The sequence below is a fragment of the Henckelia pumila genome, chromosome 1 (genome assembly GCF_033568475.1).
Source record: "Henckelia pumila isolate YLH828 chromosome 1, ASM3356847v2, whole genome shotgun sequence".
NCBI lineage: Eukaryota > Viridiplantae > Streptophyta > Magnoliopsida > Lamiales > Gesneriaceae > Henckelia > Henckelia pumila.
In genome coordinates, this window is record NC_133120.1 from 11,967,719 (window position 1) to 11,977,672 (window position 9,954).

Below are 9,954 nucleotides of genomic sequence, written 5' to 3' on the forward strand. Positions count from 1 at the left end.
TTATCGAATCTTGAGCGACTCTCGATATACCAATGGTTGTTGATTCGATCGGGATATATGGATGAAGGGACCGTACTGTACGCTAACCAAAATCTACTGGTTCTTGTAGGCACTATCAGTGATACCTAGGGAATCATGGGGCGATGTTGCTAGGCGCTTTACCATGATTCGTTGGGCAAGTCGGAAAGTGTTGTTCCGAGTCACAAGGAGTTGTGAGCCCACGGCTAGCTGTATCCCTGAACCATTGAGGGTCACACAGTGTAATGGAGTTTTAATCCCCGTTGAGATAGTTAAATTTAAAGAGTTAAATTTAATGAACTAAGGAGTTGGACTTCTTAAATAAGAGATAGTTAAATTTAAAGAGTTAAATTTAATGAACTAAGGAGTTGGACTTCTTAAATAAGAGTAAGGGAGTAGGATTTCCTAAAATGACATAGGGATGGACATTTTTGGAAACCACTGAATTCGGATTCAGGAAAATTTATTTTGACTTTAAAATGTGCAGAAATGGTTTCTGTGCACATTGGTGAAATCAGTTCATCAATCGGAGTCACGATGAATTTTATATTAATTTCTGAACGAGCGGGCTTTGCTTGTCGGGCCCCAGCTTATGACTAATGGGCCCTAAGGTGTTAGTGGCCTGCATTATAAATAAGTTATTTCAGTACAGAAATTACACACAACAGGTCATTATTTTTGAGACAGAAATTTCGAACCCTAGTTCCTCTCAAAGGTTGTTTCGGCCGAACCCTCCCCATACTCTGCCCGAGATTTTCCGGTCTGTGATTTTGAATCGCAGTAAGGAATAACGAATCAGATTCGTTTATTCTCTTCGCAAGAAACTTCTGATAGATTTTCTAGTGCAATCTATCAGAGGAATTAAACCTCTGTTCGTGGACCTGATTGAAGGAGTTCATCGGTTCCAGGGAGAGACAACAAGAGCAGATCAAATCTGTTGGTGTCCAGTAATCTCGTTGCGAGATTGAAGGTAAAATTTAATTAATTGTTATTTGAATTTTACACACACAATAATTTAATCGTTGAATGGTTGATACCCACACCATGGAATTGTTCCATGATAAAAAATTTTAAACTTCCGCTGCACCGGGTATCAATCGTGATTGATCTGACTGCCAGTTTTTCCAACAGTGGTATCAGAGCCAGGTTGCTCAGATCAAACGATTAAATTAATCAATTGTACAAAATTTTTGAGTCTCGGTTTTTGAAACAAAATAAATATTTTTAAATAAAAAAAAAAATAAAAAATTTCGGGGCAAAACCCGGGCAGCGATTGGATCGCTGCCCGGTGGGGCAGCAATTGTTGCTGCCCCGGGCGGCGCACGGCGCCGCCCAAAGGGGGCGCACGGCGCCGCCCAGGGCAGCGCTGTGCGCTGCCCAGCGCAGCAGGGCAGCGCTCGGCGCTGCCCAGGGGCGGCGCTCGGCGCCGCCCAGGGCAGCGCACGGCGCTGCCCTAAGGGGGCAGCCGGGCTGCCCCCGGCCCGCGCCCCGGGTGCGGGCCGGCCCGGGAGTGTCCCGGGCGGCCCGCGGGAAATATTATATTTTTATTTAAAAATTAATTTTAATATTTAAAATTTTATTTTTGGTCCGGTCAAAAATTGTTTTTGATTGGTTCACGAGATTTCGGATCGAATTGTTCGAGTCCGTAAATTTTAAAATTGATTTTGGATAAATTTGAATTTTTGGAAAATTTTAATATTTTATCCGTAAATTGAATTTTGAAATCAATTATTTTGGTACAATTGATGATAAGATATGATCTTATGATATATTAAGTAAAATATGATTTTATTTGTAAAATTGGATTTTATAGATAAAATATGATTTTATTTGATATAGAGATAAAATATGATTTTATATGTGAAATGAGATTTTATATATAAAATATGATTTTTTATCTTGTTTAAATTTGAATTGCCACAGCATGTTATCCAATAAATTAATTTTGAATTAAATGTTATTGGATAAGGATGATCGATTGCCATGACCAATTTTGTAGGTGTATGTTAGGAATTTACATTTTGTCTTTATTATTGTTGGTTTTATTAATGGGCCTGGTTTATGGCCCGATATGAATGTCATATGTAATAAAAGTGGGCTTGGTTTATAGCCCGTTCCCACCCCCTAAAAATGTATCCCCTACTTGTCATTGTTATTTATTGTAAATACATTAGATTTAGTGGGAGATCAAGATTTGAAGATGGTGGGCCCAGCGGACAATGAAGACTGAAGAAATGTAAATTGGAAGCATATGTAATAGGATTGCATTTGCATACTGCATATTACCTAGGATTGGACTAAGACCCGTGATTGGCAACCACGGGTCAATTAGAAATGGAATCGATCATCCTATATAATATGTGATATTATGATTGTATGCATGTTTAGACATAAATTGCGTGAATCCGGCAATGCATGCAATAAATTAAATATGATGAGACAAATATTTTTATAAATAAAATCCCTCATTTTAAATATGATTTAAAATTTATATCAAGATAAATAAAGGAAATTTAAATATTGTTTAAATGTTCCTACCTTCCATCAACGGTCAATGTATGTGATGCTACCCGCGGATACGGTCCGGCTCATATTATTGGGGGGGCCCGTCCGTCGGAAAGCTGTATATTGGATCGACAAATGTTGTAAGTTGGGTGGAACTCCCATGGGATCGGCTCATATTATTGGGGGATCCACATGGCGACCGTCCATCACAACTTAATATTGATGGGTCATCTTGACATGTCACTTTAAACGGCGTCATATTATTGGGCCCTTATTGGACATGAGGTAAATACATGGGGGTTGCTTTGGAAGCAATTGGGCTCTACCTTTTGAGAATTATGGTTGGCTGATATTATTCGGGACCATAAGTTTGTCAATTGGACTCCATGTTCTCACTAAGGAAAAAGTTTCCCGTTTTCACTAGAGGGTGGTGAAATCGTTAAAATAGTGGGAGTGAGATTCATAAAATTAAATTCGCCTATTTTATGTCTTAGTAAATTGTTAAACAATCATTGATATATGTCTGTTTTCCTTTTCAGTATTTCATACAATGAATTCGCGAAATCCTTTATTCTCGATCCTCGAACAAAACAAGCTGACTGGCGCCAACTATACGGAATGGTTCCGGAAGTTGAAGATTGTCTTAACTTCGGAGAAAATGCTCTACGTGTTAGAGAAAGCACCTCCGAAGGAAGCACCAGCTGACATAAGTCCGGAGGAATTGGCCAAACTTGATGCATGGTGTGACCATGACATCAAGACCAAATGCTATATGCAAGCCTCGATGTCTGATGAACTCCAGAGGCGATTTGAGGACACGGTGAATGCTGCTGACATTCACACGCAACTCAAGGAACTTTTTGGGGCTCAGTCGAGGGCTGAAAGGTTCGCTACTGTTAAGGAGTTGATGACGTGCCGCATGCGTGAAGGGACTTCGGTCCGTGATCATGGGGTACGAGTGATTTGGCTCATACAGAAGTTGGCGACCCTAGATTTGGTGTTGGAGCATGAACTCAATGTGGATTTATTGCTTCTGTCTCTTCCTTCTTCATTTGATGGATTTGTGATAAATTTTAATATGAACAAGATAGAGGCCACCCTTGAAGAGATGGTCAATATGCTCGTTACATATGAATCCACACTTAAGAAGGATAAGCCAGCTTTCTTGGTGGGCTCCTCATCTTCTGCTAAGAAGGGGCCAAGTATGAAGGGCAAGAAACGTTCTACCCCACCCAAGAAAGTCGAGCCCGAGAAGAAGCAAAAGACAAAGGCTTCAAACAATGGAAAATCCAAGGATGTTTGCCATTACTGCAAGAAGCCGGGTCATTGGAAGCGCAACTGCAAGGAATATCTTGAGCAGTTGGGAACTGCAAAGGGTATGTTCTATATTGAAATAAACATGTCACTTAATACAACTTCTTGGGTATTGGATACCGGATGTGGATCTCACATTTGCAATGATTTGCAGGTGATGACAAGAAGTCGCAGGCTTAGAATGGGTGAGACCCAGCTGAGGCTCGGGAATGGTTCCAGAGTTGAAGCTACGGCCATTGGAGATGTTTGTTTGATTTTGCAGAATGGTTTTAAATTATTGTTGAGAGATGTTTTATTTGTGCCAGATTTAATTAAAAACATTATTTCTATTTCTATGCTTGATAGAGATGGTTATTCTTGTAATTTTGTGAATGGGATTTGCAATATTTACAAGAATGAATGTTTAATTGGAAATGGACAACTTGAAAACGATCTATACAATTTAAAACTAAAAGACGTTCCAGTGAATTGTATTGACAAACCGGCGACAACAAACAAAAGGAAAATCGATAGTCAAAACCCGGCAAACCTTTGGCACGCTAGACTAGGTCATATTTCCTCAAGGAGGATGAACAAGCTAGTGGGAGAGGGCATGTTTGATATGTCTGATATTAACTCTCTACCTACTTGTGAATCCTGCCTAAAAGGAAAAATGACTAAATCTCATTTTAAGGGGAAGCCTGAGAGTAGTCAAAATCTGTTGGATTTGATCCATACAGATGTTTGTGGTCCATTTAGAGTAGGGACTCAACATGGCCACACCTACTTCATTACCTTTACTGATGATTATTCAAGGTATGGGTATTTATATTTAATGAAATATAAGTCTGAAGCATTTGAAAAGTTCAAAGAATTCAAGGCTGAAGTAGAAAACAAGCTAGGTAAAAGTATTAAAGCACTTCGATCGGATCGAGGTGGAGAATACTTGAGTACCGAGTTTTTGGACTATCTAAAAGAGAATGGGATTCTCTCTCAGTGGACTCCTCCTATGACACCACAGCTTAATGGTGTGTCGGAGCGTCGTAATCGAACCTTGTTGGACATGGTTCGATCCATGATGAGCTTCACTGAGCTTCCACCTTCGTTTTGGGGCTATGCGCTTGAAACGGCGGTATTGTTGTTGAACAACGTCCACACTAAAGCAGTGGACAAGACACCATACGAGTTATGGAATGGCAAAGCTCCTAAGTATTCGTACTTGAGGATTTGGGGATGTCCTGCTTACGTGAAGCGGACAGTGGGAGATAAGTTGGATAGTCGATCCAGCTTGTGTTATTTTGTAGGGTATCCGAAGAATTCAATCGGATATTATTTCTATTATCCTGCTGAAACAAAGGTGTTTGTTTCACGGAATGCCACCTTCTTGGAGAAGGAATTCTTATTGGATAAGAAAGGCGAGATGATGGAACTCGAAGAAGTTCGAGAAGAGCCCGAAATACAAAATAACGATCCTACACCTCAAGAACCATTGCTGGACACGCCTGCACCTAGAAGATCCGAGAGGACTTCTAGACCTCCAGTTCGATATGGTCTTCTTCTTGAAGGGGATCAAGATGAACCCGACATTGGATGTGATCCAAGAAACTTCAAGGAAGCAATTTCTGATGCGGATTCGAATTTATGGCTTGAAGCTATGCAGTCTGAATTGGATTCGATGCATACGAACCAAGTCTGGTCTTTAGTAGATCCTCCCGATGGAATTGTTCCAATAGGGTGTAAATGGATCTACAAGAGAAAGCTTGGGCCTGATGGTAAGGTATTGACCTACAAGGCGCGATTGGTGGCGAAAGGTTATACTCAAAGGCAAGGAGTTGACTATGATGAAACCTTTTCACCAGTTGCTATGTTCAAGTCCATAAGAATCCTTATTGCCATAGCTGCATGGTATGACTATGAGATATGGCAGATGGATGTGAAGACTGCTTTTCTTAATGGAGACATTAAGGAAGAAATCTATATGAGGCAGCCTGAGGGGTTCACATCCATGGGAAGCGAGCATAAGGTATGCAAGCTTCAGAGATCAATTTATGGTCTAAAACAAGCATCAAGAAGTTGGAACCAGAAATTTGATGAAACAATAAAAGATTTTGGTTTCATCAAGAACCCGGAGGAACCTTGCGTGTACAAGAAAGTAGTTAAGGATGCGGTGACATTCTTAGTACTTTATGTTGATGACATCCTACTCATTGGGAATGATGTAGGGATGTTGCAGTCAACAAAGATATGGTTATCAGGTAGATTTTCGATGAAGGATTTGGGAGAGGCATCCTACATTCTTGGGATACAGATCTATAGAGATAGGTCTAAGAGAATGATAGGACTCACTCAATCAACCTACATCGATACCATATTGAAACGGTTTTCAATGGATGGGTCCAAGAGAGGACATCTACCCATGTGTCATGGAGTTTCTCTATCCAAGTCTATGTGTCCCAAGACTGATGCAGAGATAGAGAATATGACACATGTACCATATGCGTCAGCTATAGGTAGTATCATGTATGGGATGATATCTACCAGACCGGATGTAGCATTTGCTCTGAGTGTCACGAGCAGATATCAGTCTAATCCTGGTCAAATGCATTGGAAAGCCGTGAAGGACATTCTTAAGTACTTGCGAAGGACTAAGAATATGTTCATGGTTTATGGAGGACGAGAACTCAAATTGGAAGGCTATACCGACTCTAGCTTCCAAAGTGATGTGGATGACTCGAAGTCAACCTCTGGATTTGTGTTCATGCTCAATGGCGGTGCTGTCTCTTGGAAGAGTTCCAAGCAGGACACCACAGCGGATTCCACCACTGAGGCTGAATACATTGCAGCATCAGCTGCTGCTAAAGAGGCCGTTTGGATGAGGAAGTTCGTCCAAGAGTTGGGCGTCATTCCTGAATTTGTTGGTCCAGTCCCGTTGTACTGTGACAACACGGGTGCCGTTGCTCAAGCAAAGGAACCAAGGTCTCATCAAAGATCCAAACACGTACTGAGGAAATACCACATAATCCGGGAGATTGTGGAAAGAGGAGACATCATTGTCGAACGAGTGGCCTCTGCAGACAATATTGCTGATCCGCTTACTAAGCCCTTGCCAGGACCATTGTTTGACAAACATCGCGAAGCAAATGGTCTACGTAGTATGACTAGTTGGCTATAGGGCAAGTGGGAGATTGTAAGAGTGGGTGCCCAGTGAGCCAACTGTGTGGCTATGGGCTTTGATGACTCTTTGTATAAACAATCTTTTGTTTAATATTATTTACACTTTTATGGCAATGACTTTATATTACTTCATATTGTTATATTGTGATATACTATTGTTGTTTTGATAAAGACCTTGAATATACTATAGTGTATGTAAGATGTGGTAGAACATGGAGATGTCTATCATGAAATACATCTTATAGTCACTGTATGTTCTAAAACCGTTCCTAGTCGATTGAGCCGTCCGATAATAAGGATAAGGATCGCTCGAGTTTGAGACTAGCATTTGCGATGCTGAGTACCACGTTTCATTGGTAGGGAACATGGAGATGTTCGAAGCATGCAAATGGATATTCATAGGATGAATAATCGAACTACCCTATCCGGACTTTCCAAGTGGTTATCACTTATCGAGTGGATTAAGTCCGCGGTTTTGGTTGTACACCATTAGTCCTTACGACTTGAAACATCATGGAGACTCTATATGCTAGTGCTGTGCTTTGACTCGTTTACCGACTCTATGGGGGTCATCAGGTGTCGAGATTGGGTACAGTTACGACACATATAGGAGTCAATGCATTGTTGTCAAGGATTCACCACATACTTGCGAGTGTGGATATCCTATGCGATCTGAGGAGATATTAGTGTGACAAATCTCTGGCCAGAGTACTTGATGTGATTTAAGAAATGGTTTCTTAGTAGCACATGCGATGTCACTAATTTGATCTTCAAGATGCATTGCATAGTTATCGAATCTTGAGCGACTCTCGATATACCAATGGTTGTTGATTCGATCGGGATATATGGATGAAGGGACCGTACTGTACGCTAACCAAAATCTACTGGTTCTTGTAGGCACTATCAGTGATACCTAGGGAATCATGGGGCGATGTTGCTAGGCGCTTTACCATGATTCGTTGGGCAAGTCGGAAAGTGTTGTTCCGAGTCACAAGGAGTTGTGAGCCCACGGCTAGCTGTATCCCTGAACCATTGAGGGTCACACAGTGTAATGGAGTTTTAATCCCCGTTGAGATAGTTAAATTTAAAGAGTTAAATTTAATGAACTAAGGAGTTGGACTTCTTAAATAAGAGATAGTTAAATTTAAAGAGTTAAATTTAATGAACTAAGGAGTTGGACTTCTTAAATAAGAGTAAGGGAGTAGGATTTCCTAAAATGACATAGGGATGGACATTTTTGGAAACCACTGAATTCGGATTCAGGAAAATTTATTTTGACTTTAAAATGTGCAGAAATGGTTTCTGTGCACATTGGTGAAATCAGTTCATCAATCGGAGTCACGATGAATTTTATATTAATTTCTGAACGAGCGGGCTTTGCTTGTCGGGCCCCAGCTTATGACTAATGGGCCCTAAGGTGTTAGTGGCCTGCATTATAAATAAGTTATTTCAGTACAGAAATTACACACAACAGGTCATTATTTTTGAGACAGAAATTTCGAACCCTAGTTCCTCTCAAAGGTTGTTTCGGCCGAACCCTCCCCATACTCTGCCCGAGATTTTCCGGTCTGTGATTTTGAATCGCAGTAAGGAATAACGAATCAGATTCGTTTATTCTCTTCGCAGAAAACTTCTGATAGATTTTCTAGTGCAATCTATCAGAGGAATTAAACCTCTGTTCGTGGACCTGATTGAAGGAGTTCATCGGTTCCAGGGAGAGACAACAAGAGCAGATCAAATCTGTTGGTGTCCAGTAATCTCGTTGCGAGATTGAAGGTAAAATTTCATTAATTGTTATTTGAATTTTACACACACAATAATTTAATCGTTGAATGGTTGATACCCACACCATGGAATTGTTCCATGATAAAAATTTTAAACTTCCGCTGCACCGGGTATCAATCGTGATTGATCTGACTGCCAGTTTTTCCAACATAGATCTCTCACTCGGCCATTGGTAACCATTAATCATCATCTGCTCAAGCATCTCATAAGCATTTTTAGGAAATTTAGAAAATATTTATCCTACAGCTGCAACATCTACAGAAATTATCGTCGGCCCATTCAGTCCATTGTAGAACAATTCAATTTGTTCCCAATCTGCAAAATTATGGTTTGGAAATTTTTGAAGTAACTCTTTCTAGCGCTCCCAAGCTTCATAAAGTTTCTCAAAATCTTGCTGTTTGAATGTAGTGATCTAACTTTTCAGTTGGGCATACTTGGCAGGTGGAAAACACTTAGCAAGAAATTTAGAAGCCATGTTAGTCCATGTTGTAATACTCTCAAGAGGCATTGATTGTAACCGACTACGAGCACTGTCCCTAAGAGAGAAAGGTAATAGTCGTAGTCTGATGGTGTCCTCAGTTATACCATGAATTTTCACAGTATCAGGGATCTCCAGAAAAGTGCGCAGATGCAGATTTGGATCTTTAGTAGTTGTACCTCTAAACTGATTCTGCTGCACAATATTAATCAATGATGGAATCAACTCAAAATTATTAGCAGTGATATTTTTCCGAGCAATTCCAGAATAGTGATTGTTTATCACCGGTCTAAAGTTATCTCTGATTGGCACCAGACCGGTATTTTCACCTCCTCCCCTATTTCCAGCCATTTGTTTCATCTCTTCTCTTCTTGCTTTTCACAAGGATTTTGCAATTTTTTCGATTTTCGGATCAAAGAGAAGTGAGTCGTGGACTTTTTTGCTGGGTTAATTACATTTTTGGTCCTGTAATTTGAACATTTTTTATTTTTGATCTTGTTAAAAGTAAATTTGCAATTTTAGTCTTGTAACTTGCATTCTTTTTTCATTTTTGCTCCTATTAACATTGAATTCACATTTTTTGTCTTGTAACTTCCATGAGTTTTTCATTTTAAGTCCTGTTAATACTGAATTTACATTTTTAGTCATGTAACTTGCATTCTTTTTCATTTTTAGTCCTATTAACAATGGATTTACATTTT

The 9,954-nt window shown here is 40.0% G+C and overlaps 1 non-coding gene across 1 annotated transcript; it reads left to right on the top strand.

Moving 5' to 3' along the window:
• Nucleotides 1–9,095: 9,095 nt before the first annotated feature.
• LOC140876915 (small nucleolar RNA R71) lies at nucleotides 9,096–9,202 on the top strand. The gene has a single exon (XR_012149142.1). It is a non-coding gene; the product is annotated as a small nucleolar RNA R71 (small nucleolar RNA).
• Nucleotides 9,203–9,954: the final 752 nt, after the last annotated feature.